The 11454-nt window shown below is 44.9% G+C and overlaps 1 long non-coding RNA gene across 1 annotated transcript; it reads left to right on the top strand.

Moving 5' to 3' along the window:
* Positions 1–2626: 2626 nt before the first annotated feature.
* Positions 2627–3454, top strand: LOC112648339 (uncharacterized). The gene is made up of 2 exons (XR_003128937.1): positions 2627–2715; positions 3176–3454. It is a non-coding gene; the product is annotated as an uncharacterized LOC112648339 (long non-coding RNA).
* The last annotated feature ends 8000 nt before the right edge of the window (positions 3455–11454 follow it).

The following is an 11454-nucleotide window of genomic DNA, read 5'->3' as shown; positions in this document are numbered from 1 at the left end:
GCAATTGCTGGGTCGTAGGGCAGGTCTATTTTCAACTCTTTGAGGAACCTCCACACAGTTTTCCAGAGTGGCTGCACCAGTTCACATTCCCACCAACAGTGTAAGAGGGTTCCCTTTTCTCCGCATCCTCTCCAACATTTGTGGTTTCCTGCCTTGTTAATTTTCCCCATTCTCACTGGTGTGAGGTGGTATCTCATTGTGGTTTTGATTTGTATTTCCCTGATGGCAAGTGATGCGGAGCATTTTCTCATGTGCATGTTGGCCATGTCTATGTCTTCCTCTGTGAGATTTCTCTTCATGTCTTTTGCCCATTTCATGATCGGATTGTTTGTTTCTTTGGTGTTGAGTTTAATAAGTTCTTTATAGATCTTGGAAACTAGCCCTTTATCTGATACGTCATTTGCAAATATCTTCTCCCATTCTGTAGGTTGTCTTTTAGTTTTGTTGACTGTATCCTTTGCTGTGCAAAAGCTTCTTATCTTGATGAAGTCCCAATAGTTCATTTTTGCTTTTGTTTCTTTTGCCTTTGTGGATGTATCTTGCAAGAAGTTACTGTGGCCGAGTTCAAAAAGGGTGTTGCCTGTATTCTTCTCTAGGATTTTGATGGACTCTTGTCTCACATTTAGATCTTTCATCCATTTTGAGTTTATCTTTGTGTATGGTGCAAGAGAGTGGTCTAGTTTCATTCTTCTGCATGTGGATGTCCAATTTCCCCAGCAACATTTATTGAAGAGACTTTCTTCCAATGGATAGTCTTTCCTCCTTTATCGAATATTAGTTGACCATAAAGTTGAGGGTCCACTTCTGGGTTCTCTATTCTGTTCCATTGATCTATGTGTCTGTTTTTGTGCCAGTACCACACTGTCTTGATGACCACAGCTTTGTAGTACAACCTGAAATCTGGCATTGTGATGCCCTCAGACATGGTTTTCTTTTTAAAATTCCCCTGGCTATTTTGGGTCTTTTCTGATTCCACACAAATCTTAAAATAATTTGTTCCAACTCTCTGAAGAAAGTCCATGGTATTTTGATAGGGATTGCATTAAACGTGTAAATTGCCCTGGGTAACATTGACATTTTCACAATATTAATTCTGCCAATCCATGAGCATGGAATATTTTTCCATCTCTTTGTGTCTTCCTCAATTTCTTTCAGAAGTGTTCTATAGTTTTTAGGGTATAGATCCTTTACCTCTTTGGTTAGGTTTATTCCTAGGTATCTTATGCTTTTGGGTGCAATTGTAAATGGGATTGACTCCTTAATTTCTCTTTCTTCAGTCTCATTGTTAGTGTATAGAAATGCCACTGATTTCTGGGCATTGGTTTTGTATCCTGCCACGCAACCAAATTGCTGTATGAATTCTAGCAATCTTGGGGTGGAGGCTTTTGGGTTTTCTATGTAGAGTATCATGTCATCAATATAAGCAATCTATGTGTGTGTGCGTGTGTATGAGATAGAGAGAGAGAGAGGTTCACATGAGTGGTCAGTCAGTTCAGTGCTTTACCCATCACCCTCTGGGGCACTTAGTCTCCTTCACGGTCCCCCTCCCCCATGCCCTGCCCTCTGGGGTTGGTTGGTCGTGTCCTGGGCTGGAGGATGTCCAGAGCTGAGCCCCGCCCCTGGGCACCAATGCAGGAGGCTGCCATCTCCATCCTAGATCCAGAATCCGGAAGCTGCCTTGCTCTTCCAGATGATGGAACTTACCGCTGTATCTACATCACCTCTTTTTTCTCATGAGAAAAGTTGAAACATACCTACACACAAAAGAGAGAATAGTAAGGAACCCCTGTGTATCCATCTCCGAACTCATGGCCAATCCTGTTTCCTCTGTTCTGCCCACTTGGCTGCTTGCTCATTTGTTTCCTGGAATATTTTATTTTATTTATTTTAAAGATTTTATTTGTTTACGGAGAGAGAGTGTGCATGAGCGGTGGGGAAGGGGAGAAGAAGCAGAGAGAGAATCTCAAGCAGACTCTGCACTGAGCCCAGGGCCCAATACAGGGCTTGATCTCACAACCCTGAGATTATGACCTGAGCCAAAACCAAGAGTCATACACCCAACCGACTGAGCCACCCAGGCGTCCCTGTTTACTGGAGTATTTTAAAGAAATCCTAGATGTCTGGCAGCCCCGGTGGTGGCTCGGTGGTTTAGCACCGCCTTCAGCCCAGGGCCTGATCCTGGAGACCGGGGGTCGAGTCCTATGTCGGGCTCTCTGCATGGAGTCTGCTTCTCCCTCTGCCTGTTTGTCTTTGTTTCTCATGAATGGATAAATAAAATCTTTAAAAAAGATAAACAATATTTGTAAAAAAAGAATCCTAGATGTCATGACATTTTGATCATAAATGATCTTAGTCATTTTGAACTGATTTTATATGTTCTTGTGTTAAGATATAACATCGTATCATTATCATACTAGCATAAATTAACTTCTGCCATTATATTATGCAATTATCTAAACCAGCTGATTTGTCCCAATCAGCAGCCACCCAAGGTCTGCAGATTCATTCCCTCGTTAAGTGTCCTTGGACCCCTCCACTTTTTTACTTTCCTTACTTAGAGACCCTGGGCTATCTGCCCTGTAGAATGTATTCTGATTTGGAATGAATGCTTCCTTATGATGTCATTTGACTTGTTCTTCCATGTTTCATACTTTCTCTGAGTGTTACTTAGGCAGAGCTGTATGAAGACTGGGGACAGATCTCCTGGAGGAAGGGGTGTGTTGATCAGTGGAGGCATCACACATATAAAAACTTGTGTGCCCAAATGTTACTTGGTCAAATCCCGCATCCCAGCAGGAGGCACAGGGTCCGATTTGTCTCGTCAAGTGGCTTCAGGTCATACCTGCGAGATGGGCTTAGGCAGCTTAGATTCATGATTTCCTTGTAGGTTACAAAATAATGATTTTTCCATTCTATCATTTCTTCCAATTTGTTATCTGAGGTAACCTTTTATGAAGAAACATTTCTCTCCTTTTAGTCAATTTTCAGAGTGAAGATTTACCCTAGCAGCCTTGAATTTGACCTGGTAACATTTGGACAATCAGGTTTTTATATATGTGACACCTCCAATCTACTGCAATTATTATTGTTTTGTGTTGTTCAGATCGTCTCTGCTCAGGTTGGTAGGTACATATTCTGCCCTTCTGATGTGAACACAGGGCTTCCTTTTTTTCAGGTACAACACAGTACCCCAAGCTCCTCTTGGGCATTTCCTGCCCCAGACCTAGAATTGGCAGTTTCTCCAAGGAACCTGCATTACTCTGGGAGAAAATGGTATTTAGAGAACCTGAGCTAGTTACTGGTGGTCGTTACTGCTGCTGGGTCATCATTACCTGCAGACCTGACAGCACTTGGAGCCCACGGTTTTATTTGTTTTCAATTAAACTTTTCATTGAAGCAAAGCACCTCTAACAGGAAAGTGAATAAATCATAAACATTAAACTTGATGACTTTTCACATAGAGTGAGAATGTTTCTTTAATCAGTATCCAGATCATGAGATAGATGATGAGTACCTGGAAAGTCCCCTAATCTCCCCTCCCAGGCACTATCTCCTCACAAGGAAGACTATCTGCCTGATTTCTACCATCATAGATTTTGTTTGGTTTTGAAATGTATGCCAATTTAATTCAAATATAATGGTTTTATTCTCATATTTTTTAAAGGAAAAATTATGAGTTCATAGTGATTATTTCCAATTCAAATGTAAGATTACAGGCTCTTTACTTAACTTTGTTGAATTTATGTTTTCATTTCTTTTCTCTTTGCTGAAAATCAGCTTGGTTTTTAATGAATTCAACACAATTGCTTGTTTGACTTGTTCCACAATATAACTATAATAGTTTCAAAATAGCTATATGCATATTGGGCTAACAGTAAGATTGCTGAGTACAGTATAAAATTTCTTTGTGGTCTGTTTTGTCCTTAGAATATATGCCACCAAGACTGTATAATTGTAATTCCACATTCTAAAGTCATCTGAATAATTATTTTCTCTGTGTTATTAAGCTAGTGACTTGATAAGCAGTGAGGTAAATTTCTTTCCTTTTGTTTTCAGTTTTTTAACTTTTTAATTTTCATTTTTTAAAAAGATTTTATTTATTTATTTATGAGAGACACAGAGAGAGAGGCAGAGACATAGGCAGAGGGAGGAGCAGGCTCCATGCAGGGAACCTGACATGGGACTCGATCCCGGTTCTCCAAAAACATGCCCTGGGCCAAAGGCAGGCGCTAAAATGGTTAGCCACCTGGGTGTCCCATCAGTTTTTTTAAATTAAAGAATTTTTAAAAGTAATCTCTACTCCCAGTATGGGGCTTGAACTCACAACCTTGAGATCAAGAGTTGCACATTTCCCTAACTGAGCCAGCCAGGTGCCCCTGTTTTTAATTTTTTAAAAAAATATTTACTTATTTTAGAGAGAGTGTGAGAGAACATGAATGAGAGGGGCAAAGGGAGAGAGAATCTCAAGCAGACGTAGGGCTGAATCCCATGACCCTGAGATCACAACCTGAGCCAAAACCAAGAGTCAGATGCTCAACTGTCTATGCCACACAGGTGCCCCACCTGTTTTCAATTCTTAAGACTTGTTTTTTTTTTTTTTTTTGCCATTTTTTCCACTTTTAGTTTTTTATTCAAGCAATATTAACATACAGTGTTATGTTAGTTTTAGGTATATTGCCATGTTTAGTTTTTGAAATTATAGATTCAAAGTCAAAACTATATAACAGGATATATTCTGAGAAGTCTGGCTTCCATCTCTAGCTCCTGCATCCTGCTCTCTCACCCTGCTTAGGTAACTTTTACTAACACAAGTGATTTTTATTATTTAGTTTATCTATTCATTAATTTAAAAAAAACCATAAGCAAGTATGTATTCATATTGTCACTCTTCCCAGTATTTCTCTTCCCCTTTGACCTGGGTTGGTTCTGTGGCTGCTTTAACCAATAGAATGAGGGCAAGGGATGCTCTGCCAACTGGCAACTTTCATTTCCTCCTTGGTAAGCTCACCCTTGGGATTTAGGATTCAGCTGCCAAGTGTGAAAGCCCAAGCTAGCCGTGTGGAGACAGAGAGGCCCCAGCCTCCCAGCCCTCCTTGCCAAGGCACCAGGCATGTGTGTGAGTCACCTTGGCTGGTCTAGCCCCACCACCATCTGATGCCAGCAGCACCATAGGTTCATGAGAGAGAATTAATCTTTGTTGATGTGCTGAGCCACTAAGTTTTGGGATGGTTTGTTATGTTATGCAGCAGTAGATAATCAAAACTTTTTTTTTTTTTAAATGCAGAGGGAAGCATTCTAGTTGCATGACTCTGCACCTTGCACTGATCACTTAATGTATACTGGAGATCATGGTGTTGCCCATGGGTACTCATCTTTGTGATGACCCAGGCTGCAGATGGATAGGAGAGATTCAGAAAGGCTGAGTGACTTGCCCAGGGCTGCACAGCCAGCATACGATCCGCTAGAGCAGCCATAACAAAACACCTAATGACAGCAATTCACTTCCTCACAGTTCCAGAGATTGGAAGGCCAAGTCCAGGGAGCCAGCAGGCTTGGTTTCTTCTGAGCCTCTCTCCTTGCCTTACAGATGAATCCCTTCTGACATGGTCTCTCCCCTGTGTCCTCACGTTCCTGGTGTCTCTCCCTGGGGCCCAGATTCCCTCCTCCTCCAGGGGCCCTTCACACTGGAGGAGGGCCTACCCTCTTGACCTCATTTGGACTGAATCATCTCTTTAAAGGCCCTGTCTCCAAACCAGTTGTGTCCTGGGATGCTGAGAGTTAGGACTTCAACATGAGACTTCTGGCGGATGCAAGGATTTGCCACTGTCTCCAATCTGCCACATTGGTTTTTGACTCGTCCCTTCCCTTTGTGAGGCTGCTGGAGACGCTGCATAATACATTTATCATCTCTCAGATACGAATGTGACCGGGGAGAATTACAGATATTAAAGAGCTGGTTTTGAAAGTATAAGACAGAGAGAGGGGGCCTCTCCCCACCCCACCCCCTACAAGTAGTTCAAGAGAGCTATTTTGGGGGAGAATTCTGATACCAGGTTAAAGAGTACAGTTCTTTTTTTTTTTTTTAAAGATTTTATTTTTAATTTTTTAATTTTTAATTTATTTACTCATGAGAGACACACAGAGAGAGGCAGCGATATAGGCAGAGGGAAAAGGAGGCTCTATGCAGGGAGCTCGATGCGGAACCCAATCCCAGGACCCTGGGGTCATGACCTGAGCCAAAGACAGATGCTCAACCACTGAGCCACCCAGGTGCCCCAGGATGGCAGGAGGCCAGTTCTTTTACTGGGATTGCTTCTGTGTTGATGATGGCCATTTTGTTGAAGCCCTGTTTATTTACTTCTATTTTCTTAATTGGGAAAAATTAAAAGACATTAGGTGAGGCATGATTGTTCCTCCAAATATTTTCTTAAAAGATTTTATTTATTTATTTGAGAGAGAGAGTCAGAGAGCTCACAGAGGCAGAGGAAGAAGCAGACTTCCCACCAAGCAGGGACCCCAGGATCATAACCTGAGCAGAAGGCAGGTACTTAAGTGATTGAGCTGCCCAGGCACCCCTGTTCCTTCAAGTATTAATACCAGCTGTCTCTGAGTAGAAGAACCATGGGTTATTTCTCTTTCTCTCTTCTTTTAGAGGGCTAGAGAGAGAGAATTCGTGTGTGAGCAGGGGGAAGGGCAGAGAGAGAATCCCAAGCAGACTCCCCATTGAGGGCAGAGCCTGATGCAGGGCTCCATCTCATGACCCTAAGATTATGACCTGAGCCAAATATCAAGAGTCAGATTTTTTAAAAATGTATTTATTCATGAGAGACACAGAGAGAAGCAGAGACACAGGCAGAGAGAGGAGCAGGCTCCTTGCAGGGACCCCCATACAGGACTCTATTCCAGGAGTCCAGGATCATGACCTGAGTCAAAGGCAGACACTCAACCACTGAGCCACCCAGGTGCCCCAAGAGTCAGATGTTTATCAACTAAGCCCCCCAGGTGTCCCAAATTTCTCTCTTTTTAAAACTTTCCCATGTTTCTCTCCTCTGTCATTTCCCTCCCTCCTCCCTTCTCTCCTCTCTTCCTTCCTACTTTCTTTTCTTCTCTCCTTCTAGTATGAAAGGAAAGAAAGGGCAAGAGGAAAAAAAGCACAAGCCTTTCTCTCTAGGGGACCAGCCACCTCATGATACGACTCGTGCTGAGTCGCTGTGTAGAGTCCCAAGCGGAGCCTGGCTTGGTTGCCAGCACATGGGGCCCCCTGGCTTTCCACGAGGGAGCGGGCAGGGGGGATCAGGTGGCCTGTGTGGCTTAGGTTTGTGCTGCTGGAGATGAGAGGAGGGAAGCCAGCAATGCCCTGGGTGCAGGGCGGGAGGCGGCACAGGTGCAGGTGTTTTCCTGCTCTTGGACTTCACGGCCTGGAGGGCTTCCCGGAGCCTCTCACTGGGGCCGCCGGGCTGGGAGGACCGCAGAGCTGCTGGAGGCAGGGCCCTGCCCGGGGAGCCGCCCGAGCCGAGCAGCACCTATCAGCAGGGACACATAGTGCTGAGTGCTTGCACCCGGAGTTGCCAGCTCAGAAGCAAATTGAGAAAGTTGCATGTCAATGATGACCGTAGCGCCTTCACCTAGGAGCCCACAACTTGGGATAACTTTGCTGTACATGAACTTTCTCCTAAGAAACTCGGCAGCCTTCTGCGCTTTGCCTAAACCCACCTGTCAGATCCAGCCAGCTCTGGGCTTTCAGGAGCCACCTGCCAGGCCGTGGGGTGCTGGCAAAGTCTCACAGGTGTGTGGGACACCCGTGGATCACTCTGAGGAGTCAAAGAGGGAAGGTGCTGGGGGAATAGAACCAGAAACGTATCCAGGTCTTTTTATTTTTTTCTTTTAACATTTTATTTATTTATTCATGAGAGATGCGCAGAGGGAGAAGCAGGCTCCCTGCGAGAAGCCCTATGTGGGATTCTCGTTTGCCGAAGGCAAACGCTCAACTGCTGAGCCCCCCAGGTACTCCCCAGGCCTTTTTAAAGAAACAAGACAGAGGGTACCTAGGTGCCTCAGTGGTTAAGCGTCTGCTCTGGGCTCAGGTCATGATCTCGGGGTCCTGGGATTGAGTCCCGTGTTGGGCTCCCTGCTCAGTGCCGAGTCGCTTCTTCCTCTCCCTCTGCCCTCCCCTAACTCATGCTCTCTCTCTTTTCTCTTGAATAGATAAAATCTAAAAAAAAAAATAAGACAGATTTTTACATTTTGGTGACTATGATGTCGACCCACAAGAATATGCTACAAAAATAAGTTTTAAGGACTTGATATTTAAATGCTTAGGGAAACAAAGCACTCCTCACCAGCTGTCATTGATTATTTATTAAAAATGAGGGATGCCTGGGTGGCTCAGCAGTTGAGCGTCTGCCTTTGGCTCGGAGCATGATCCTTGGGTCTCGGAATCGAGTCCCATATCAGGCTCCTTACAGGGAAGCCTGCTTCTCCCTCTGCTATGTCTCTACCTCTCTCTGTGTCTCTCATGAATAAATAAATAAAATCTTCTTAGAAAACGAGCTTTCAGGGATTTCTGTGCAAAGAGATTAAAGCTGAATGCTAGTACCTTCCTCCGCTGACACTAAACCCAAAGACTTTATCAGAAGGAAAATTATGGGCCCATCTCACTCAAGAATATAGATACAAAAACACTAAATAAAATATTGGTAAATAAAAAAAAAATAAATAAAAAAAAAATAAAATAAAATATTGGTAAATAAAACACCAACACAGCATTAAATAATACACTACATGTAAGTTAGGTTTATCCTGGAAGTTTGGGACAGTTCAACACCAGAAAACTGCAGATATAACTTTACCCTAGTAGCAGACTAAAGGGGAAAAGCCATCTAATCAGCTCAGTCTATGCAATAGATTTATTTTTGATAAATTTGAACATGATTCATGCTAAAAATTTTCTAAGGAATACAGGTCAAGTTCTTTGATAACAGGTATCTATAAAACACTAACATAAGATCCTTGTAAGGGGAAAAATAGATGCATTTTCTTTAGATCCAGGAGTGAGACCAGGACCCCTCCATCACAAGGTTTACTATCCTCAAGCATGTGGGCAGGACCCACTCTGCAGGACCAGAGAAGAGGAGGGACATGAAGACTGGAAGTAAGGGCACCTGGGTGGCTCAGTGGTTGAGCGTCTGGGTTCCACTCAGGGCGTGATCCCAGGGTCCTGGGATTAAGTCCCACATCAGGCTCCCTGAGGGGAGCCTGCTTCTCCCTCTGACTGTGTCTCTGCCTCTCTCTGTCTCTCAATGAATAAATAAAATCTTAAAAAAAAAAACCCAAAAAACAAAATAAAACCCTTTCATCAGGGCCAGCAATTTCCAGGCCCCACTGCGCCCTGTTGGCCCGAGAGCTCCAGTGTGATCCCACCTCCCTCTCTGGCTCCTCACCCCCCTCTGTGGACACTCACACTCTGTGGACAGAGGACCACTCCTCGGGCTCTCTCCCCGCTGGGCCCCCGCACAGGAGGCTGTATCAGTCGGGGCTGGGTGTAGCCGTACATGACAACACCAACACACAGGTGGTTAATATTTTGTTATTATTTTTTAAAAGATTTTATTTATTTATTCATGAGAGACACACAGAGAGAGAGAGAGAGAGAGAGAGGCAGGCTCCCAGCCACACAGGTAGTTTAAATGCGACCTTTACCCTTTCACATGTGAAAGCAGCTGGAAGGAAGGCTCTCCAGGGCTGGTGCTGCTCCACGGCTGCCCCGGACGCAGGCTCCTTTCAGCTTTCTGCCCTGTCGTTCTTGGCAGTTAGCTTCCCTCCTGAGGTTCACTTCGCGGTACAAAATGGCTGCTGGAGTTCAGGCCATCGGGTCCATGTTCAAGGCGGGAAAATGGAGGAACCAGGCTGCATCTCTTAGGTGAGACAGGACTCCTTCTAAGAAACCCTATACACTTCCATGTATATCTCATTCGCTATTAGCCACGAGGGGGGCTGGGAAATGCCGTCTCTTAGCCAGATGCTGCCCACCGGAATAAGATGGTTCTCTAATTTTAAGGATGAAGAGATGGACACATACGAATCAGGAACAAGTAAACTCTTCCACTCAGTGTCCTTCCTCCCTTTTGGATTGCTCTATTGGCCCATTAGCTCTCCACTCAGACAGAGCTTCCCCTAGGTCCTGCTCTGGCCTGAGACTCACTGGTTGTTGTACCACCTGGCACCTGTTGGCTCACCTGTCCCACTCTCCTCATCAACACTGAGCTCCAGGGAGGTAGGGGCTGTGGGTGCTCCAAGCATGCTTCTGGAGGCTGGGCCAATGTTCTTTCCAGAACATTTCACACTAAATCTCCCTGTTCACGATGCTCTTACAGACCTCCACTGATCTTGCTGTGTTTTTACTTCTGAATCCATTACCACAAAAATGTACCCAAACCACCTCTTCCTCCTCCTCCTCCTCCTCCTCCTTCTTCTTCTTCTTCTTCTTTTTTTTTTTTTTTGAAAGAAACAGCATCTCTTCCCAAACCCCTGGGGATGGTGCATGATTTGAACCCTCACAGTTCTGGGGAACAACCAGAATATCCAAAACAGCATTCACGCATGTCTGGCTGGCAGTTTGTAGGGTAATAAAATAAGAAGTAATTTAGAAGCGGCAAAGAACTTGAACTGAACCATAATTCCATTTGGTGCAGAGAACCAAGCTGTTCTGGATAATCTGTCAACCGGCCAGGCCTCTCTGACTTGCTTAAGCCAACAGCTCCCACATCCTCCCCATCTCTGACTGGCTTCTTCAGATTCAAATTTTAAGTGGCAGGGCTCCCAGTGTTCCCAGTAAAGACGTCACCTCCCTCCCAGCTGAGCCAGCTGATCTGTTTTCTTTGCAAGTGGCTGACCTGGGTTGAAAATGCTCAGCCGGCCATACGATCCGGAAACTTGCTCCTAGAAAAAGCCTATCAGTGCTTTTCAGTAGTATCTATCACAGCAAAACAACCCACTTTGAAATGCAGTGGGTTAAAATAACAATTTATTATTTCTTCTGATTCTGTAGGCTGGCTGGGCCCAGTCGGGTGGTTGCTGGGGTGACTCAAGCACTGGTGTCCCACTGGGGCCCACCTGTGGCTGGCATGGGCATGGTGGCTTCTCATCTCCCCACCCCCTCACACATGGCCTTGCACCATTCAACCCCTACCTTGAGTCCCCAGCATGGCAGCTGGCATTCGAGAAGGGACTTTCTAAGGAGCAAACCCCAGTTTGTGAGGGCTTGTCAGGCCTCATGCCAGCTAATATCCTAGTGGCCAAAGCAGGTTACATGGCCAGACTGGGAGTCATGAGCCAGGGGAACTTGCAGGCCATGATCCTGGGAGGCATGGGTCCCTGGGCCACCGTGTAGCAGTCTACACCTCTGAGGACAGTGGGGAGCTCATAGTATAGGCCATAGAGGACTCACTCCTGAGA

Source organism: Canis lupus, chromosome 7 (genome assembly GCF_003254725.2).
Source record: "Canis lupus dingo isolate Sandy chromosome 7, ASM325472v2, whole genome shotgun sequence".
Taxonomy (NCBI): Eukaryota; Metazoa; Chordata; class Mammalia; order Carnivora; family Canidae; genus Canis; species Canis lupus.
Note: the sequence above shows the minus strand (reverse complement) of the source record. Positions and strands in the feature narration are given on the sequence as shown.